The following is a 21,649-nucleotide window of genomic DNA, read 5'->3' on the forward strand; positions in this document are numbered from 1 at the left end:
CCTGCTCTCATCAATTCGCCATAACCCCAATATTAGGTGGATTGAGGTGGGAGGCACCGAGTACAAGTGCTCTCTATTTGCTGATGATGTCCTAGTATATATCACTCAATCACATATATCCATCCATGCTGTTATGGCTGAAATAGATCACTTTGTTACATGGTCAAATTTTAAAATCAATGCAGCGAAGTCTGAGGCCCTCGATGTCTCCCTCCCCAAATCCATATAGGATTCCATCCGGTCCAACTTTCCCTTTGCCTGGCCCTCACAGGGTATCAAATACTTAGGAATTCCTATTCATAGAGACCTCTCCCATCTATGTTATCTTAATTTTGGGCCCTTTATTGAACAACTCCATACAGACCACGGTTGGCAAGTTAGAACTGTAAGATTCACTACGTGAACCACTGGTGTTTTGTGGAAAAGCACATGTACACTGTGTTCCAAATTATTATGCAAAAAGTGTTTAGGAGTGATAAGGGAAGAAATTGTTTGTTTGTCAGTTAAACTCATTGATGGTGATGTGTGTCAGGGCTCTTTATATCACTGTAAGCAATTGCAGACACCAGTGCTAATTAGTTTGGCAGGTGTGTCCAATGAAAGGCAAGACTACTTAAGAAGGCTCTCTCACATTATTCAGCAGCCTACATTTTCTGCCAAAATGGGAAAGAAAAAGGATGTGTCGGCTGCTGAGAAGCAACAAATTGTGGAGTGTTTAGGTCAAGGCATGACTACAATCAACATTGTGCGATGATCAGGATGAAGTGTCTTGGCAATCAAGAAGTATGTAGCTGATTCACAGTACACACGTGTGCGTGCTGATAAGGGCAAATTGAGGACTCTTTCCTACAGGCAATTACGTCAGGTTGAAAGAGCAGCGGCAAAAAAGCCTTGTCATAGCAGCAGACAAGTTTTTGAAGCTGCTTGTGCCTCCAACGTCCCCCGAACAACAAGATGCAGGGTCCTTCAGAGGTTTGCAGCTGTGCATGCGCCATCCTGTCGACCTCCTATATCCACTTCACACAAGCAGAAACGGCTCCAGTGGGCCAAACATTACATGAAGACTGATTTCAAAACTGTTTTGTTCACGGATGAGTGCCGTGCAGCGCTCGATGGTCCAGATGGATGGAGTGGAGGATGGCTGGTTGATGGACACCCCACGCAAACACGGCTACAGCGCCAACAAGGAGGAGGTGGAGTAATGTTTTGGGCTGGAATCATGGGGAGAGAGATTGTCGGCCCCTTTAGGATCCCTGAAGGCGCTAAAGATGAACTCCATAATGTATGTGGATTTTCTCAAACAGCACTTCCTGCTATGGTTCAAGAAGAAGAACCGTGTATTTCACAGCAAGATCATTTTTCTGCATGATAATGCACCATCTCATGCTGCACATAAAACATCTGCATCTCTGGCTGATATGGGCATAAAAGGGGACAAACTTATGGTGTGACCCCCATGCTCCCCTGACCTCTACCCCATTCAGAACCTTTGGAGCATCATTAAAAGGAGTGTCTATGATGGCGGGAGGCAGTTCACATCTAAGCAACAGCTCTGGGAGGGTATTCTGTCCTCATGCAAAACAATTGAAGCAGAAACCATCCAAAACCTGACAAATTCAATGGACGAGAGAGTTCAGAAGCTCCTTTCGAACAAGGGGTCCTATGTGAAAATGTAACATCACCTAGAATAAAGTTTTGAGTTGAAAACTGTTTGATTTCAGTTTCTAACAACCTGCTAATGCTTATAATTTCAAAAATGACCATTTTTTTGGTCTTTATTAAAATGAAAAGGTTGATCGAAAAGTTTGGGGGATCTAAGAGTGTGGCAACCCAGTAGTCATGATTACTTCGAATTCTGACAATATGAGGGTCATGCTGCAGGTAGTGCAGCAAGAAGGCACTTATGTGTCTTGCGCATCTCGGAGCCCCAAAATTATTTTCCGGGCTAGATGCAGCTAAAAATTATTTTTAATTTTAAATCTGGTGGAGCTTATTATAGATGGCCTAATAGGATCAGTGCTGCACACTGCTACAAAGCCCAAATTATTTTCCAGTCAAGATACAGATAAACATGATTAGTAATTTGAAAGCTTAAAACGGTTGGTAGGGTGATTTTAAACAATCATCAAGCTTTTACTCTCCCCAGGATGACACAGGGGTAGAAAAGTCGTTTCGGATCCATGATTTGTTCATCTTTATGAACGTGAGTCTGTCTACATTATCAGTGGAGAGCCGCGTGCGCTTATCTGTCAGCACACCACCAGCAGCGCTGAACACACGTTCAGACAGAATGCTGGCTGCGGGGCATGACAAGATCTCCAAGGCGTAAGTGGCTAGCTCCGGCCATTTATCCAGATTGGAAGCCCAAAAAGAGCAAGGGTCCAGTGACACAGTCGTGGCTTCAATGTTTACTTGGAGATACTCCTGTACCATCGTCTCTAGGCGTTGACTATGTGTCAGACTTCTTGTCTCCTGTGGCCTTGCAAAGGATGGGCTAAAAAAGTGGTGAAATGATTCCGCAAAATTGATGTTACCAGCAGATACTGTGGTTCTGTTACGGTTTGAGTGCTGAACACTTGACGGTCCCACGGTTGGCAAGTTGGAACTGTGAGATTCACTACGTGCACCACTGGTATTTTGTGGAAAAGCACATGTAAGATTCTGCAACAGTCTCTGCTGATACTCCTGCATGCTTGCATCCCTTTCTATGGCAGGAATAATTTCTGCAAATTTACTTTTGTACCGGGGATCTAACAGTGTGGCAACCCAGTAGTCAGGATTATTTCTAATTCTCACAATTCGAGGGTCATGTTGCAGGTAGTGCAGCAAGAAGGCACTCATGTGTGTTGCGCATCCAGGAGCACCAAGTCCCTGTTGTGTTGGTGGCGAGGTAACAATCATGCTTCCTTCCTCTGTCCTCTCCCCCCAACCTCGCACAACAGAAATGTGATCAAGGTCTCCCTCATCTGATGAGTCTTCCATCAGTTCGTCCTCCACTTCTTCCTGGGCTCCTGCACCTTCCTCACTAGTTTGGCTGCTACCATGCGCCCTGGTAAAACCATCTCCCCCACCCTCACATGCCTGCCGCCTTGGTGCTGCTGACCGTCTGGACCTTGCAGATGTTAGCCCTTCCGCATACAACTCCTCCTCCTCTACTTCCTCCACCTCCTCTTGTGCCACCACCTGACTCCGAATTCTGTTTAACATGTGCTCCAGCATGTAAATCACCGGAATAGTCATGCTGATAATGGCATCGTCAGCACTAAACATCTTCGTCGCCATTTCAAAACTGTGCAGAAGGGTGCATAGGTCCCTGATCTGAGACCACTCCTCCAGCGTGATTTGCCCCACCTCTGAATCTCGTTGGCCCAGGCTATACGTCAGAACGTATTGCACCAGGGCTTGTCGGTGCTGCCACAGTCGCTGCAACATGTGCAGAGTTGAATTCCACCGGGTAGGCACATCGCATTTTAGCCGGTGAAGTGGCAGGCCCAACGACTTCTGTAGAGATGTAAGTCGCTGAGCTGCGGGATGCGAACGGCGGAAGTGAGCACACAGCGACCGTGCCCTCTGCAGAAGGCCATCTAGTCTGGGATAGTGGGCTAAAAATTGCTGGACAACCAGGTTCAACACGTGAGCCATACAAGGCACGTGTGTGACATTGCCCCGGCGAAGGGCCGCACCCAGGTTTGCAGCATTGTCGCACACGGCCTTCCCTGGTTTCAGGTCCAGTGGAGACAACCATTCATGAAATTGGTGCTCCAGAGCTGACCACAACTCCTCAGCTGTGTGACTCACATTTCCCAGACATTTCAATGTAAAAACTGCCTGATGACGTTGAGCCCTACTGCCAGCATAGTAAGGAGGTGTGCAGGATCCCTTCTGCGCAGTTAGAAAGCTTGTGGCATGACCAGACAGGCTTTGGGTGCAGGTGGAAGACCGAGAGGAGGTTGAGGAGGCAGAAGCAGTGGAGGAACTTTGACATAAAGAGGACTGACGCGCAACTCGTGGGGACGGCAAGACTTGGACAGCAGCCCCTTGTCCTGCTGTCACCATAGTTACCCAGTGCCCAGTCAGCGACATGTAATGCCCCTGTCCATGCCTACTCGTCCAAGTGTCTGTGGTGAAATGCACCCTGTCACACACAGAGTTTCTCAAAGAAGCGGTGATGTTGTGTGCGACATGCTGGTGTAGCGCAGGCACACCTTTCTTTGAGAAGTAGTGCCGACTGGGCATCTGGTACTGGGGCACTGCGACGGACATAAGGTCTCGAAAATCCTCTGTGTCCACCAGGCGGAAAGGCAGCATTTCTGTAGCCAAGAGCTTGCAGATGGTGAAATTCAACCTCTTAGCTTTCTCATGGCTAGGAGGAAATGGTCTTTTACTTGTCCACATCTGAGGGACCGAGGGCTGGCTATTGTGCTTAGACGGGGTTGATAAGGGTGTCCCCGGCAAACTGCCGGTCTGTGAGGAAGATGCAGGCGGACATGTTAGGTTGCCTTGATCCAAAGGTGGTGCTATCGATGTCGGACAGCGCTCAACACCAGCTGCTGTTACCACCTCCAAAGAAAATGATGACCTGCCAATCACGCTGGCTGTTGCGGGTAAAGAGGTGGCAGGTCTGCGCCCCAAAACAGGGGTGACTGCTGTCCCCCCAGTCACAGAGGATGAAGAGGCCGCGGATGCACAAGATATGGCAGACGGTGGTTGGCCCGGCCGGCTAGGCCGCATTGTAGCACACTGAGCTTCCCACTGGAACTTATGCTTCATGTCCATGTGCCGGTTCATGCATGAAGTACTCAAACTATGTATTTTTTGGCCTCTACTTAGCTTTTGCTGACAAATGTTACAGATAACACGAGTTGGGTCATCTTTATCGATCTGAAAAAATGCCCAGGCTATGCAAGGCTTAGCACCCATGCGACCTGAAGAGCCACCACGACTTGTGGTGAGAGGCAGAGTTGTGTTTGAGGATGCAGTTGTTGACGTGCTTCCAGTACTACGTCTCTGACCAGGAAGGCGCAACCTGACCTCGTCGTCACTAGCATCTTCCTCCACCTCCTCTGCTGACCTCATCTCTTGGCTGACTGTGGGTTGACAGTAAGTGGGATCTCCAACCTCATCATCATCACCCTGTGCGTTATCACACCCGTCGTCCTCAGAGCCAACCTGTTCCTGCCCTGACAAAAAACTAAAGTTGTCGCTCCAATCAGGTACTTGAGTCTTATCATCGTCTTCCTCATTGTCTCCACCAACAGGAGTTACAGTTTGGGAATGAGGGTCTACATTATGGTCAGAACCTTCTGCGTCTGGTCCTGGATCCGACTCATAAAGATTCTGGGCATCAGTGCAGATCATTTCCTCGTCTGGATTCACAGAAGCGCTGGAGTCGACCTCTGATTCCCAGGCTATAGTATGAGTAAACAGCTCTGCAGACTCAACCATCTGTTCTACCTCATACTCAGACGGGCAGCTGGAGATTTGGGAGCTGTGAGGAAGCAAGTGCGATTTGGGTGACACCTTTGAGGACTGGAGTATTTGTGATGTTGAAGTTGATGTGGAGGAGAGCCCACTTAAAGGAGCACTTGATATCCGTTGAAGCACCTGCTGTTTTTGTGCCTCATCTGGAATTTGTAGCGATTGGCGTGGCCGTAAGAAAGGGATCTTATCACATTGTCCGCTAAAAGAAGTAGACATTTTAGTTTGGCTGGAAGATGGTCTTTCTTCTGCAGATGTTACTGTTGCTTTAACACCTACCCCACGGACACAACCTTTTTTCCCCTTCCCAACACGCCTATTCCCCTTTCCACCAGCAGCAGGCCTTTTTCCACTCATTTTGGTGGTTAACTAATTCACAACTCTGGAGTTGTTTGCACAAAAAAACAATGGATGGTAACCGAGCAGAGCTGAGTGGCCAAACTGTGGTATTAGGCCAAAACTATTGGCTGGGTTAGATGCAGAAAAAAATATATTCAGTTTGCAACCTGATGGAGGTCAGTATAGATGGACTAATACAACAAGTCCCACACACAGCTAGAAGCCCAATATTTTTTCAGAGGTAGATGCAGAAAAAAATATATTCAGTTTGCAACCTGATGGAGGTCAGTATAGATGGACTAATACAACAAGTCCCACACACAGCTAGAAGCCCAAATATTTTTTCAGAGGTACTGTAGATGCAGATAAAAATTAGTTTTAATTTGCAACCTGATGGAGATCAGTATAGATGGACTAATAGAGAAAGTCCGACACACTGCTAGAAGGCCAAATATTTTTTCAGAGCTAGATGCAGAAAAAAATTATATTCAGTTTGCAACCTGATGGAGGTCAGTATAGATGGATTAATAGAACAAGACCCACACACAGCTAGAAGCCCAATATTTTTTCAGAGGTAGATGCAGAAAAAAATATATTCAGTTTGCAACCTGATGGAGGTCAGTATAGATGGACTAATACAACAAGTCCCACACACAGCTAGAAGCCCAATATTTTTTCAGAGGTAGATGCAGAAAAAAATATATTCAGTTTGCAACCTGATGGAGGTCAGTATAGATGGACTAATACAACAAGTCCCACACACAGCTAGAAGCCCAAATATTTTTTCAGAGGTACTGTAGATGCAGATAAAAATTAGTTTTAATTTGCAACCTGATGGAGGTCAGTATAGATGGACTAATAGAGAAAGTCCGACACACTGCTAGAAGGCCAAATATTTTTTCAGAGCTAGATGCAGAAAAAAATTATATTCAGTTTGCAACCTGATGGAGGTCAGTATAGATGGATTAATAGAACAAGACCCACACACAGCTAGAAGCCCAATATTTTTTCAGAGGTAGATGCAGAAAAAAATATATTCAGTTTGCAACCTGATGGAGGTCAGTATAGATGGACTAATAAAACAAGTCCCACACACAGCTAGAAGCCCAATATTTTTTCAGAGGTAGATGCAGAAAAAAATATATTCAGTTTGCAACCTGATGGAGGTCAGTATAGATGGACTAATACAACAAGTCCCACACACAGCTAGAAGCCCAATATTTTTTCAGAGGTAGATGCAGAAAAAAATATATTCAGTTTGCAACCTGATGGAGGTCAGTATAGATGGACTAATACAACAAGTCCCACACACAGCTAGAAGCCCAATATTTTTTCAGAGGTAGATGCAGAAAAAAATATATTCAGTTTGCAACCTGATGGAGGTCAGTATAGATGGACTAATACAACAAGTCCCACACACAGCTAGATGCCGAAATATTTTTTCAGAGGTAGATGCAGAAAAAAATATATTCAGTTTGCAACCTGATGGAGGTCAGTATAGATGGACTGATACAACAAGTCCCACACACAGCTAGAAGCCCAAATATTTTTTCAGAGGTACTGTAGATGCAGATAAAAATTAGTTTTAATTTGCAACCTGATGGAGGTCAGTATAGATGGACTAATAGAGAAAGTCCGACACACTGCTAGAAGGCCAAATATTTTTTCAGAGCTAGATGCAGAAAAAAATTATATTCAGTTTGCAACCTGATGGAGGTCAGTATAGATGGATTAATAGAACAAGACCCACACACAGCTAGAAGCCCAATATTTTTTCAGAGGTAGATGCAGAAAAAAATATATTCAGTTTGCAACCTGATGGAGGTCAGTATAGATGGACTAATACAACAAGTCCCACACACAGCTAGAAGCCCAATATTTTTTCAGAGGTAGATGCAGAAAAAAATATATTCAGTTTGCAACCTGATGGAGGTCAGTATAGATGGACTAATGCAACAAGTCCCACACACAGCTAGAAGCCCAAATATTTTTTCAGAGGTAGATGCAGAAAAAAATATATTCAGTTTGCAACCTGATGGAGGTCAGTATAGATGGACTAATACAACAAGTCCCACACACAGCTAGAAGCCCAAATATTTTTTCAGAGGTACTGTAGATGCAGATAAAAATTATTTTTAATTTGCAACCTGATGGAGGTCAGTATAGATGGACTAATACAACAAGTCCCACACACAGCTAGAAGCCCAAATATTTTTTCAGAGGTACTGTAGATGCAGATAAAAATTAGTTTTAATTTGCAACCTGATGGAGGTCAGTATAGATGGACTAATAGAATGATGCTATGCCCAAAAGATTTTACTTCACTAGGTGCACTAAAAAAATTGGTATTCTATACACAGGTGGTATATCTTGCAACACAGATAGGCTACTCCACTGACTAACACACTCTGCAATAGGCCAAAAAGGATTAGCTTTGCTAGATTCAGCCAAATGCTGTGAAAAAAACTTGCACAGCACTGGCACAGACCTGCCTGGCAAAAACTGATAGGAACTGATGTAACCTAGTCCTGAAAAGGACTCCAATTACAATTAGTCTTTACTCCCACAACCTATCTATTTAAGAGCACAGACCTCCCTGATAAAAGTCGTAGGAAATGCTGTAACCTAGTCCTTAAAACAACTGCAATCACAACTATTCCCTACTCCCAAGCTATCTGTATATTTGTGTGAAAATTGGCTTGAAATTAACAAGGTATAGCGCACACAGCAACAGCGGTGCCGTCTAACACGCAGCTGCAGCAGTGAGAAAATGGTGGCGACGGGGAAAATGGCTTGGTCTTATAGGGCAAGGACATGTGACATACACTGCCAATGACACATGCCCTTGCTTGTGTGAAAAAAAGCACTTCGCCCCGTGTGTGCGCTGCTGATAGGCTGACAGATTGCACCTCCCCACTGCAAATGCGGGAAAGAGAAAAAAAAATGGAGATCTTCATTGTTCCTGCAGAGATCCATCCCCTGCCCCTCCCCCCACCCCGCTGTACACTCAAACTGCGTATTAACATTAATTTTCATCATTACTGAGAAAAAATCCAGTTATGATTTTTGTGCACGAACAGTTATCGAACATAACCTCGAGCAGCCGAATTTTTATCAAATTGTTCGTGTTCGCCGAACGGCTCGAACACCGCCCAAAACAGCTCGAATTTGAGATTGGCGAACAGTTCGAGTAGAACAACGCTCATCTCTAATAGATATATATATCTGTGAAGGATTGGCAACAGGGAGACCCGCAGAATCTCGCTGTTGCCACTACTTGTGATGGACCCACACACCGCCACCCGCCTGCCGTCACTATAAAGTCAGATGGAGCACGTGGTACAGACCTGCCCTCTGCACCTACATGACTTTCCACACCCCCCTCGAGGACGTGTAAGGTCAGATGGGTACAGTTATGCACAGACACCCCCTGTCCACACGGGTATAGGGAGACACCAGGGAGTGAGAAGAGGAGGCCCACTCAGTCACTGACATGGCACCACACTAGTCCACACCCCTGACAGGCTGAGATGCTCCTGTCACTAACTCCAGTGAAGCAGAGCCTAGTCGGCCTGGGATAGCTGCAATCAGTTTCTATTAGATAAAACGGACTTATATTGGGCTTGAAACCTGCCCAGTATTATGTTCGGTGGACCGAACAAATGACGTGAGGTTCGTGGATCGAGATAAAAGAACAGCCCAAGGTTAAATTATATATTTAATCTCCGTAAGGGAGCACTAGACAAACACTATATACATAGGGGTCATACATACACAATGGTCAGAGCTGCAAGCACAATAGCATGGGTAAAAAAGATATAAAGCAGTTATTACGAGTCAATTACTTGTTAGATGTAAAGGCCTGGCTTGTGGGGGAGAGCTGCCACATGGGAGGCTTGTGGGTCCTCTCTTGCTGAATCGATTACTTCCACAAGACATGACGTCATGGCTCCCCCCCAGGAAAAAAGACAATACATTCCCCATCCCCTCAGGTTCCCGAAAATCTGGTTGGTTTATCACTGAGGTGAATCGTATCCCCATAACTCGGTGTTGAATTATCGTATTTTACACAAAGTGCACATGACTTGGGGGAAGGGCCTGCCTGCAGCAGCTTCACAGTGGTGGGGGCTTTTGTCACTCACTGTGTCTCTCTGCCCCCTCCCCTTGGCTTGAGCTGCAGTAGTGTCGGATTTGCATATGTAGAGCTCTGTAAAACCCACCTGAGAGTGCACAGTGATCAACAGGGGATTACCTTGGATATTCTTCACAACATCTACAGTACAGACCAAAAGTGTGGACACACCTTCTCATTTAAAGATTTTTCTATATTTTCATGACTTTGAAAATTGTACATTCACACCGAAGGCATCAAAACTATGAATTAACACATGTGAAATTATATACTTAACAAAAAAGTGTGAAACCACTGAAAATATGTCTTATATTCTAGGTTCTTCAAAGTAGCCACCTTTTGCTTTGATGACTGCTTTGCACACTCTTGGCATTCTCTTGATGAGCTTCAAGAGGTAGTCACCAGAAATGGTTTTCACTTCACAAGTGTGCCCTGTCAGGCCAAAAAAATCTTTAAATGAGAGGGTGTGTCCAAACTTTTGGTCTGTACTGTATATACATATATGAAGTGTCCATCATCCTGCCACAAAGACACAAAGTCCATTGGTTCTGTCCAAGCATTTCATTTTGATAAAATGTTTCCTTATTCTACAAGTGTTAGCAGAGATTGCCTGGTACATGCTGTATATTAAAATGGTTGTAGTCATGGGAAATAAAGTGAGAACAAACACTTCATGTTTACACAGCACAAGACCCTGTGGCCCTGCTGTCTAGACTGGTTAAACAGGAGCAGCATGCCGCCACTATCTAGTCCTATTCAGTGAAGACAGGTTACTCAGCAACACAGCATTCCTGTTAGCACAAACTCCAAGTTAAGGCTGAGTTCACACGATGCGTTTTTCATGCGTTTCCGTAGTTGCGTAAACGCCGCGGAAACGCATGAAAAACGCATGGTAGAAGGGCAGCAATGTTCCCCAATTGAAATCCGCATGTGCTGTGCCCATGATGCGGATTTTTCGCAGCATGTCAATTAATTTTGCGGAAACGCTGCTCTTTTGCCGCCATTGACTTGCATTAGACCGCATGGAATCCGCATCACTGTATATGTTGATGCGCTTTTCATGCGGTCTAATGTGCGGATGGTACCCGGGTGTGGATGAGAGGACTCTCATCCAGACCCAGGTACCATTAAAAAAAAAAGAATAAAATAAAAAATATATATATTCTCACCTTCTGACGGCCCGCGCAGCGCTCCTGCTTGATTCCCCGCACTTCGCGGTTGAATGAAGAAGGACCTTCGCTGACGTCAGAGTCATGTGATGGGTCACGTGACGCTGACGTCGGAAGGTCCTAAAGTCTTCACTGCCGGCAGCCGGGACCGAGCGAAGCCGGACACCGGGGGCCATCAGAGGGTAAAGTATATATTTATTTTTTATTTTTTGACATTCACACACTATATAAATCCATGCCGGTTGCATGGATTTATAAAGTGTGAAGTTGACAAGCACTTTCCAAGTGATGCTAAAATCGCTTGGGAAGCGCTTGTCAACCCGCATGCGGAAATGAAAGTGAAGACCGCTTCATTTCCGCATGTCCCTGGCAGGAAACCGCATGTACAATCCGCATGCGTTTTTTCCTGCCAGAGAGATGCAGAAACGCTCAGGAAAAAATCCTGAGCATTTCTGCATCGTGTGCACATACCCTAAGTGTCTTGAAAAAGTCATCTCCGAGACGCCGAAGAAAGATGTCTTTCTGTTTTTAGAACGTTTTTCCTGTATATTTCATTTTCATACACTTAAAATATAAGTCAAAGGGTACAGAACCAGATTCTTGTTTCCTCAAACAATAGTTTGAAAGCTTTAGGTAAAAATATGGCACCCAGGTATGTTGTTGTAATTTGACAATTGGACCTCAGTAAGGAAAACTGATGTGACATTACAACTTCAGTGAGATCAAAAATGTGTATCACTCAGGTAAGATTCAGTACTCTAAAGAGGGTTTTTTGTGGTTTTGGAAAACCCCTGGTGTATTTTGTAAAAAAAAAAAAATGGTGATTTACTCACTCTGCCCAGATCCAGTGCAGAGACTTCGCTGCTGCTTCTGTGGTCTGTTATTGTCTGTAGCGCTGGCATCACGTAGATATTGCTGCAGCCAATTGAACTCATCGCGACATCAGCATTGCAGAAAATTAAAGACACCAGGAGCAATGATCAAGACTCAACGCTGGAAAACAAAAATTCCATTTTAAGCTACTGTGACATCAGTCAAGTAAACTGATGTAACAACAGTGTCTCCATAAAGTTCCCAACTGTTTGTCAGGTGTCAGGTTAGCTTTATTTTACTGAAGTTTACTGCTGTGACATCACAACAGTGTATCAGTTATTTAAGCTGCATTGCCATCAAAAGTTGGTTTGGTGAACACATTTTATCTTCTGTAGCTTCTGTGACATCACGAGTGAAATATCCCACCATGACATCACAATTATGTTTCAGATAGGTAGCATGCTGAAATACCTGCCAACTCTCCTGAATTTGCCAAGACTGTCTCGAATTTTCAGACACAATTCCAGCAAATTTTGAATGATCCCAAGATGGTCAGGCCATTCATGATTGCTGGGCAGAACTTAAACATCCCCTTTTCCCCAAAGAATTTGGTAAGTGTGCGTGCTGGTAAAGCACAAACAAAGTGTTTCACTCATCTTCTCTGAGGTGCAATCCCATCTGGTTTCAGTATATTTATTTATTTATTTATTTTACTCACTTATATAGCACCATTAATTTCACAGTGCTTTGCAGAGATTTTCGGCACCGTCCCCATTAGGGCTCACAATATAGATTCTCTATCGGTATGTCTTTGGAGCGTGAGAGGAAACCGGAGAATCCGGAGGAAACCCACGCAAACATGGGGAGAACATACAAATTCCTTGCAGATGTTGTCCTTGGTGGGATTTGAACTCAGGACCCCAGTACTGCAAGGCTAAACACTAAGCTACCATCTTGCCCCTTTAGTTAGTAAGATACTACTATATCATGCAATTGTTTCAAACATAGCAGCTCTAATGTAGGCACTCCATATTGTAATGCAGCGGCTTGCGGCATTACTGCAATGGTCCAGGGTGTGTTTTGGCTGACCATGTACCTCCCCCTCAGGTGACTGGTCACATGATAGTGACATCAGCACAGGTCCTGTGCACACAGAAGGTCTGATCACATGACTGTGACATCAGCACAGGTCCTGTGTGCGCACTGGAAGATATATAAACCCTGGTAGTTTTGAGACAGGGTGTGAAAGGCGTGAGGCCTGTTCCCTGTGTGGGACACTGTTAGAGTGTGAGGCCTAGTGAGGCCTATTGAAGCCTGGTGAAGCCTGAAAGGCAGAGGCTGGATCCTTATGTGATCCCAGTAGCCTTGGAGGGCAAGAGGCTTGGAAGGCAAGAGTCCTGGAAGGCAGAGGTTGGATGATAGGTGTGAAAACATACCAGTAGCCTTTGAAGGTACGAGGGCTGGAGACCCCCATCTCGGAAGCCGTAAAGCCACAGCTGTGGCAGAACAAGTCTGAAGCAGCTAAAACCCGGCAAAGGTAAAACACTGCTTGATGTGGACATTTATATAAGTGACTTTGCTGAAGGCTGTAACAGGAGCCAAGTGGGCCTGTCTGCCACTGGAAAGGCTCTTGGACATTATATGTGTAAAAATGGTGGCGAGCCACTGAGTTGGACTCGGTGATAAGCAGTAGTGAAGTGTAATAAACTGCTGGATTGTGAAATACCGGAAAGGTGTTGCTGATGTGCTTTAATTGACCCGGTGCAGCGAGTGTCCCCCAGCATGATGATTAGTGCTGCCTTACATGTGGTGGAGAATGCAGGCAACTACAGCCCATTTGCTAGGGGCAAATGCAGCCCGATTGCTAGGGGCAACTGCAGCCTGGTTGCTAGGGGCAACTGCAGCCTGGTTGCTAGGGGCAACTGCAGCCCGGTTGCTAGGGGCAACAGCACAGGACGACGAGTGTGGATATAAGCATCTTGCTGTGGCTCGGCGGGGTAACGAAAATTAAAGCATTTTGCTGTAACTCGGCGGGGTTACGAAAATTGTCCTCGCACTCAAACTTGGTTTGCTGTGGCTCGGCGGGGCCACGAAAATTTTCCGGGGAGAGCGGTGTCCAGTGTGAATAGTGTACCGCGATGGCTGTGAATGGAGCAGCAAAAGAGATGTTGTGAACTGGGTCCTAAGACTATTGCTGATTTTTTTTGTAAAACTTCCCTTACCGGTGTGGTTGTTCAAAAGGGGGCGGGGTATAAAAAAGGGGCGGATTTTCACAAGAGCGTGGAGTATAGAAAACCAAAATTTGTTACTGGTTGTGGGTTGGTACCGCCTAAAAATGACAGTTTGACCGTTAATAACGGGGTAGCTCCAGTAGAAGGGGTTGACGTCAAAGTGGGAGGTGACCTGTTAGTCCACAAAACCATGGGGAGTGACACAGACCCCGTAGCTGACGGTGACACTACGAAAGTAGAAGGAGAGTTCAGTCAGGAGGAGCTAGACGAGGAGAGAAAGTCCCCCTCTCGTCGTCGATGGTGCAAGGGCCACAAAAAGGTTGCTCCTGTAGTCTTTGCCGAAAGTGAAAATAAAGAAAATGTAGTACTGTGTGCCTTTGTTTAAAGTGTGGATCCTCCTTTAGAGGCAGAAGAGGAGGTGACGTTGCCAGTAGCAACCTTCGGTACAGTACTGAGACAGAAGGATCAGGATCTGACAGCCCTGAAAGAGGAGGTGGCCAGTCATGACCAAGAGCTGGAGCCTATCAGGCAGCAGTGTCAGAGTGACGTGCAGCAACTAAGGGAAAACCTAGAGAACGTGTCCTCAGACCAGCGGAGCCTGGAGTCTGAACGGCAGAAAATATACCAGGTTGTGAGGAACTTACAGCGAGACCTGGAGGGAAGCAACGAGGAAATTAACCAATGGAAGGAAATGTTACAGGAAATTAAGGAGGACAGCTGCAAAACCAAGCAGGAGATTTTGCAGTTGAAGCTTGAGAAGGAGGCACTGCAGGATGAAGTTTCTGGGCGTGAACAAAACCTAGAACGACTGCGCGAACAGTTCAACCAGGAGCTGTGTGAATCCAAGAAAGAATATGGTGAACGCAGTGGGGAACTGCAACAAATTAAGAGAGACTATGAGGGTCTCCTCAGGGTTAAAGAAAAACTAGAGGATGATAAGGCGGATGCAGAGCACATGCGCCAAGTGGTTGAGACCACTCCGCAGGACACCCGTGATGAAAATGATGATCTCCGCAGAAAGACCCTAGGACTGGAAGCTCAGGTGAAGGAGCTGCAGACGTTCTGTGATAATCTCCAGAGGGCAGAGACGTGCCTTAAGGAAAGAATCAGCAAGATGGAAGCTGAGCGAACAAAGATGGAGGAGTCTATCAGAGAAGCCACAGACCAGGGTCAGGAGTTGGCCACTGGAGATGGGAGGTATGAAAGAGATACCTCCTCGAATAATACGAGCTCGGGTGATTCGGTGGATGTAAAAGCCGAGATCAAGGATCTCAAGGAGTTGTTACAAGCCCATTTGAAGCAAGAGAAGCTTGAGAGACTGGCTGTTGAGAGCTGAGTTGGCGCATGAGAGACAGAGAGGTCTGAGAGAACTCTACTGTTAAAGGAGCAGTTGAAGCAGGAAGAGCTTCAGAGATGGGCTGCTGAGAGGCGAGTAGCAGAGCTAGAGGAAGAAGTTTTCGAGCTCAATGGTCGCCTGGCAAAGTATCACTCAGTGAACGAGGCCTCCTTGGAGAAGGAAAAGGAAAAAAAGTTGCACTTACTCCTTTATACCATGAGAAGGTGGACCTGAGGAGAGCTAAGAGTGTGCTAACAGAAGATAAGTATGAGACGGAAGTGGTCAAGACGAAGATTCTTGAATTTGTAGCTGTGAGTCAGCTCAGGGGAAGCATACAGGGTGACGAAGCTGAAAGTCAGTGGCCCCTGAAACCTGAGCTAGATGATCGTTTGGAGACCACTGGTGAGACAGAAATCTCTCGGTACAAGTGCCTCACAGATGTACCCGAGGATTTGAGAGACGAATGCACCAGTGAGTCAGTGCATGAAGAGTTTAAGAAGGCCGTGGGAGCCTGTAAGGTGTACTCTACATCAGAAGCTAAACAGCTGCTGGTCCTGTCCACAACCGAAGTCACAGTGAAGAGGGTGGCTATCCTAAGTGACATGCACTGGTGATGTATTCGCACGAAGAGGTTTCTCCGGTTGAAGACGGAACAAGCCGTTAGACAACTGAAGCTTATGACAAAAGCTCAAAGTCTGCATGAAGAGGTCATCCGGGTGCCTCAGGCTCTGGTGAGAAAGCTTATTGGGAGAAATGGCCGAGCCATGCAGATGATGGTAAAGAAGTCTGGTGTGAGGAAAGTAAGCAGTCCACGTGATCGTCAGGACTGGATACCAGATGAAGACTGCATGGTGTCATTCTTTGCTGTAGGAACGGAAGAAAGTCTTGCATATATATGCATGCTGATGGAGTACCGAGTGACCTACCTGCGAGAGGTAGAACAGTTGAATCTCGCTAAACTGCGAGTGGAAAGACAGCATCGTCTGAGCAGCAGAAGATGGCAGCCATCTAGAAATTGGGAGACAAGACAGAGAAAGGGCCCTTCAAATAATAGAACGGCTACAGTAGAAGTTAGAGACCTTTCAAGATGTCCTGAGAGTAGTGGGCGTGGGTTTAGAGGTAGTGAAACCTCCAGTAACTCAGGTTTGAGAAGCCCATACAAACGACCCAATAGAGTACGGGACAGTACGGAGTCTAACCGGACCTTAGATACCAGGGCGTGTGAGTCACACTGCTGTATGGACCGCTGGGAGCGGGGAAGGTCTGACAAGATTATGACTGACCGCTGGGAGCGGGGGAGGTCTGACAAGGTTACTACCCGGAAAGGTGACTTAATGAAGTCAGTGACAATGACAGATGGTAGGTCCCTAAGGAATGGGTTAATGTCGATGACTAATGTTCCAGGGGCTGAGCAACGCAGTTGTCAAGTACATGGTCTCGGTGTGAACTGTGGGTTATAATGTGATTTTGTATATTATGTGTTCAACCCCACAAGTTTGAACAGAGGGGGGGATATGTAATGCTTGCGGCATTACTGTAATGGTCCAGGGTGTGTTTAGGCTGACCATGTACTTCCCCCTCAGGTGACTGGTCACATGACTGTGACATCAGGTCCTGTGTGTGCTCTGGAAAGTTTTGAGACAGGGTGTGAAAGGCTTGAGGCCTGTTCCCTGTGTGGGACACCGTTAGAGTGTGAGGCCTGGTGAAGCCTGAAAGGCAGAGGCTGAATCCTTATGCGATCCCAGTAGCCATGGAGGGCAGGAGGCTTGGAAGGCAAGAGTCCTGGAAGGCAGAGGCTGGATGTTAGGTGTGAAAACATACCTGTAGCCTTTGAAGGTACGAGGGCTGGAGACTCCCATCTGGGAAGCCGTAAAGCCACAGCTGTGGCAGAACAAGTCTGAAGCAGCTAAAACCCAGCAAAGGTAAAACACTGCTTGATGTGGACATTTATATAAGTGACTTTGCTGAAGGCTGTAACTGGAGCCAAGTGGGCCTGTCTGCCACTGGAAAGGCTCTTGGACATTATATGTGTCGGCGAGCCACTGAGTTGGACTCGGTGATAAGCAGTAGTAAAGTGTAATAAACTGCTGGATTGTGAAATACTGAAAAGGTGTTGCTGGTGTGCTTTAATTGACCCGGTGCAGCGAGTGTCCCCCAGCATGATGACTAGCGCTGCCTTACAATATGTACCATGATATTCAAGGTTGGAAATGAAGTAACCCATATATTATTTTTGCACATGAGCCCTAATTACACATTGTACGATATGTTTAGTGGTAGTGTAGTGAGCTGGCAGGCTCTGGCTGTTCTGTGATAATTGAGATAGAGCCTGTGACAGAAATGATTACGCAGGATGGTGTTGCCACCTTGTGGCCAGAGGTTGCACCTGCGCAGGGTGTGATGACAGAGAAAAAGACTGAGTCTCCTGTGTCCCGCCCTAGAGAGTCACGTGACCAGAGTGAGAAGCAGGAAAAAGCGCGCGGAGAGTCTGAGAGGGTCTGTGAAAAGAACCAGGATGGTGTGCAGGTCCTCGTGTGTGCCTTAGAGGACACTCTCAACCTGGCTGCTGCTATCTGACATCTTTTCCTCAGAGCTTTCCCCAGCTTCCGCACTGCTGAAGGATTGAGCTGTTACACTCCCCGCTACTGGAGTGTGAACCACATAAGGGAATCCACAAGAGCTACTACCCGGATCAGAGAGACTATAAGCGGGACCTCTGGTGAGAGGCCGAAGTATTCCTTCCTTTCAGCGAAATTTGTTGTTCCTGTTTTTTTTTCTTCGGCTGGGACGCCTTCCTGCAAAGACAGACAGGCCTGCGACGGGGGACACATCCTTCTGGAGTAAAGGACTGGTAACGTGTGAGTAGGGACAGTGAGGGTCAGCTTATAAGTACACGTTATTGCTGTGAACATTTACAGTTGTCATTTATTGTGTTCTGCTATGTTAAAAATGTATACAAGTAAAGATACGGTTATCAAGATAGAGTCTGTGTGTGGGGATCTTGCTGGGCCAGATCATAGATACCAACGCGCGGCCTTGCCCGCGGTCACTTCATCTGGCATAGTCGGCAGGATCTGTGACCAACAAGATTCCCACCCAGGCCACGTGTACAGTCAGAAAGCTCCGCTGGTGTCTATTGTGAATCAGGTCAGGAAATTTGGCGGACGAAACTACCCTGTACCAGAGTGGGCGGAACAAGTCTGGATACTGGGGGAAATGTATAATATTGACCCTAAGACCTTGGCAGAAATGGCGGTACTGACGCTAGAGGGGGAGGCATGGACGACAGTCAGACTGGAGACGGTCAGGGGCCAGCGTACAGTGGATGATTTGGTGCGGGTGCTGGAGAACACCTATGGGCCGACCACATACCAGGGAACACTGCGACGCATGTTCTTTAGACGGACGCAGCTTGAATGGGAGGATATTCCCCAATATGCGAACGCCCTTCAGGTACTCCTTTAACAAGCCTGTGGAAAAGGGGAACAACTAGCTGGTATGGCTCCTCGTGACCTGGTACTGAGAGACCAATTTGTAAAAGGACTGAGAGACCAGTATCTTAACCGCACGTTACAGGACTTGATCCGGATGATGCCGACTCTTACTTTTGCTGAAGTCAAACAGGAAGCCATAGAACGTTCAAGGGGACCCGTCATGGATGTGGGGATTCCAGGTGCTGCATGCAGATCCATATCTGACATTAAAAATCCGAACAGTGACACGGAAGACCTGAAACAGATGGTAGCAGACTTACAGAAACAGGTATTACAGTTAACATTAGACCGACAGGGAGACCAGCGAAGACAGCCTAGTCGTCCCGTGGGGCAGTGTTGGTCATGCGGTGATCCTCGCCATAGGGCAAATCGTTGTCCTCAACACTTCCCTCCGCAAAAACCTCCGTCGCACCAACGAACAAACCCTCAGTCACCCCAGCGAAGGGAATTTCGATCAGACTAGCGAATGGAACCCCAGCCATATCCACAAGCAGAGCTACCACGAAGGGCCTCACCACAATGGCCGCCGTTAATCTAGACACCCATGAGAGCCGACGGCGGGAGTGCTCTTGCCTCGAATAGCCCGACACTTGAAGTTGTCCTGGAAGGAATTGCCGTACAGGGACTGATGGACACCGGGTCACAAGTGACCACGATCTCTGAACAGTTTTACGAAAATTACCTCAAACCAAGAACTGCTTGTGACCCAGACACCGCCATTAAGATTATTGCGGCTAATAATCTACCCATTCCAGTGACCGGAGTTGCTTGGATGGACACAAAGGTCTGCGGACAGGACTTAGGGAAACGAGGGATCGTCATCGTCAAGGAAGGTTTCGGCTCCGAGACCCCAGTGATAGTTGGAATGAACATCTTGAAAGACCTGGATCTTATGCTGTTGACAAGAAAAGGACCCAAATACTGGCAGAAAGTCACCAAACATAAGCCGACTCGTCTGGCGTTCCAGCGCGTAATCCGGACCGTTGGACTTCAACAGATGGCAGAGGAACAACTACCCCTAGCCGCCATTGCGGTGCCATGCCGTACCCGGATTACTTTGCCCGCTGAAAAAGAGACAGTCATTTCCTTACCCCTTAACACCCACCGACAACTTGAGGGGGTTGAAGTGTTGATCGAGCCGAGGACCCCAAGTGGGGTAAGCTAAACCCACTAGTTGCTCGCACTCTAGCCATCGTGAGGAACGGGAGAGTCCCTGTCAGGCTAAACAACACCGCAGACGTAGGCCTAGCCCTTGAAGCCAGCACTCAACTTGCCCGGGTATATGCTCTACCCATGGAAGTGAATCCCATTGGACCCCTAAAATTCACCCTGTCTACAGAAGGCGACTGGACGGTAACCGTCTCAGCCATAAACGCTCAAGTAGACGATGAAGACATTGGGCGAAAACTACGGGAAAAAGTACAGCTAGACACGTCTCAATACACCAAACAAGAAGTGTCTCAAGTGGAGGAACTCCTACGGGAACACCAAGACTCCTTTGCAAAGCATGACACAGACTTTGGGTGTACCACCAGTATCCAGCACGAGATACCCACGGGCGATACCCCCTTAGCCGCGAGAGGTACCGGCAGATACCACCTCAGCAATTCCAGGAGGTGAAAAGGACAAGCCTATTAGAATCCATGCTACACTCCGGAGTGGTACGTGAAAGCCAGAGCCCGTGGGCTGCACCCGTGGTGATAGTCAAAAGGAAAGATGGTTCCCTGAGATTTTGCGTAGACTACCGTAGGCTGAACGCTTGTACTATCCGGGACTCATATCCACTTCCTCGGATCGAAGAGTCACTGACCGCCCTGAAGAAGGCCAAATATTTTTCGTCCCTAGACCTGGCCAGTGGATATTGGCAGGTCCCAATGAGTGAGAAGGACAGGGAAAAGACCGCCTTCATCCTTCCCATGGGCCTGTATGAGTTCGACTGGATGCCGTTCGGCTTGAATAACGCACCAGGGACCTTTCAGAGACTGATGGAACACTGTCTGGGAGACTTCAACTTTGAGTTTACGCTGATATACCTTGACGACATCGTGGTATACTCTGCCACCTTTGAGGATCATCTTCACAAGCTTGGCCAAGTGTTCCAGCGCTTGAGGGGACACGGCTTGAAGTTGAAGCCCAGCAAGTGCCGTCTGTTCCAGCAGGAAATCGACTACTTGGGTCACCGGTTCTCGGCCGAAGGTGTCCAGCCCTCTCCGGAGAAGATAGCAGCGGTTCAAGAGTGGCCACAGCCAACTACCGTCAAAGAAGTCCGGGCTTTTCTGGGGCAGGCAGGCTACTACCGTCGGTTTGTCAAGGACTTTGCTCGGCTTGCTGAACCACTGCATGAGGTTCTCCGAGGGACCGCGAACAGTCCCAGAGGACGACGCATCAGTTGGGGGCCTGACCAAGAAAAATCCTTTCAGGCACTCAAGGCTGCTCTAACATCACCCCCTGTTCTGGCGTATGTAGATTACACATTACCGTTTCAGTTGCACACCGACGCCAGCCTTCAAGGTCTAGGGGCGGTCCTCTCTCAAGTTCAAGATAATAAAGAACGCGAGATAACCTATGCCAGTAGGTCTCTCCATGATACCGAAAAGAATCCCGTCAACTACAGCTCCTTCCGCTTGGAACTCTTGGCTCTGACTTGGGCTATGACG

Source organism: Phyllobates terribilis, unplaced genomic scaffold, assembly GCF_046119375.1.
Source record: "Phyllobates terribilis strain yellow unplaced genomic scaffold, ASM4611937v1 Scaffold_10__3_contigs__length_209671492, whole genome shotgun sequence".
Lineage (NCBI taxonomy): Eukaryota > Metazoa > Chordata > Amphibia > Anura > Dendrobatidae > Phyllobates > Phyllobates terribilis.